Here is a 1,571-nt window from a genome sequence, read left to right as displayed (position 1 = left end):
GTATTTTTAGAGTTATTGTATCCTTTTGCTGAACTGATCCATTTATCATTAAGTAATTACCTTTGTCTCTTTTTACTGTTTTTGCCTTAAAATCTGTCTATTTTATCTGATATAAGTAAAGCTAATTGTGCTTACTTTTGGTTTCTGTTTGCATGGAGTATTTTTTTCTATCCCTTTACTTCCAGTCTATATCTGTCTTTATAGGTGAGGTGAATTTCATCTAGGCAGCATATATTTAGGTCTTATTTTTTTAAAATCCATTCAGCCAGTTTGTATCTTTTAAGTAAAAAGTTTAATCCATTTACATCCAAGGTTATTATTGATATGTGAGGCATTGACCTCTAGTTGTTTTGTATGTTCTTTGTTCCTTTCTTTGTTTCTTACTGTTTATCATTGTGGTTTGTGGTTTATGGTTTTCTTTAGTGATTCTTTTTCTTCCTTGTTTGTGTGTTTGCTCTACCAGTGGGTTTTATACTCTCAAACTGTCACCCTGGGTAGAGTGCTGTGGCATGATACCTCACAACAACCTCCAACTTGGGCTCAAGCAATCCTCTTGCCTCAGTTTTTCTATATTTTTAATAGAGATGGGGTCTTGCTTTTGCTCAGGCTGGTCTCAAACTCATCAGCTTAAGCAATCCACCCACCTTGGCCTCCCATAGTGCTAGGATTACAGGCATGAGCCATTGCACCCAGTCGGGTTTTATACTCTTAGGCATTTTTGTGATGTTAGATACTGTCTTTTCACTTCCAGATATAGGACTTCCTTAAACATTTTTTGTAGGACTGGTCTAGTAGTGACAAACTCCTCAGCTTTTGCTTGTCTGAGAGAGACTTTATATATCCTTATATTTGAAGGATAACTTTGGTGGATATAATACCTTTGGCCGACACTTCTTTTCTTTCAGTAATATGAATGTATCATCCCATTCTTTCTTGGCCTGTAAAGTTTCCACAAAGAAATCTGCTGTGTCTCGGTGCCTGTGGCTCAAGTGGCTAAGGTGCCAGCCACATACACCTAACGTGGCGGGTTTGAATCCAGCCCGGGCCCACCAAACAACAATGACAGCTGCAACCAAAAAATAGCCAGGCGTTGTGTCAGGCACCTGTGGTCCCAGCTACTTGGGAGGCAGAGGCAGGAGACTCGCTTGAGCCCAGGAGTTGGAGGTTGCTGTAAGCTGTGATGCTACGGCACTCTACCCAGGGGAATAGCTTGAGGCTCTGTCTCAAAAAACAAACAAAAAAAAGAAATCTGCTGTAAGACTGATGGGAATTCCCTTGTAAGTGATTAGATATTTTTCTCTTACTATTTTTAGAATTTTTGTCTTTGATTCATAACTGTTTGACTATATGTGCCATGGAGAAGACCTTTTAAAATTGTATGTATTTGGAGTTCTACAAGCTTCCGGTATCTGAATCTCTAAATCTTTTTCTGGATGTGAGAATTAGTTATTATTTTATATATCTTTTTGTTCTTCTTTGACTTCCAGGAGACCAAAAATTTTAATATTTGGTCACGTTATGGTGTCGCATAAGTCACATAAGCTTTGCCTATTCTTTTTTTTTTTTTTTTT

Source organism: Otolemur garnettii, unplaced genomic scaffold, assembly GCF_000181295.1.
Source record: "Otolemur garnettii isolate 467f Iridium unplaced genomic scaffold, OtoGar3 scaffold00157, whole genome shotgun sequence".
NCBI lineage: Eukaryota > Metazoa > Chordata > Mammalia > Primates > Galagidae > Otolemur > Otolemur garnettii.
Note: the sequence above shows the minus strand (reverse complement) of the source record.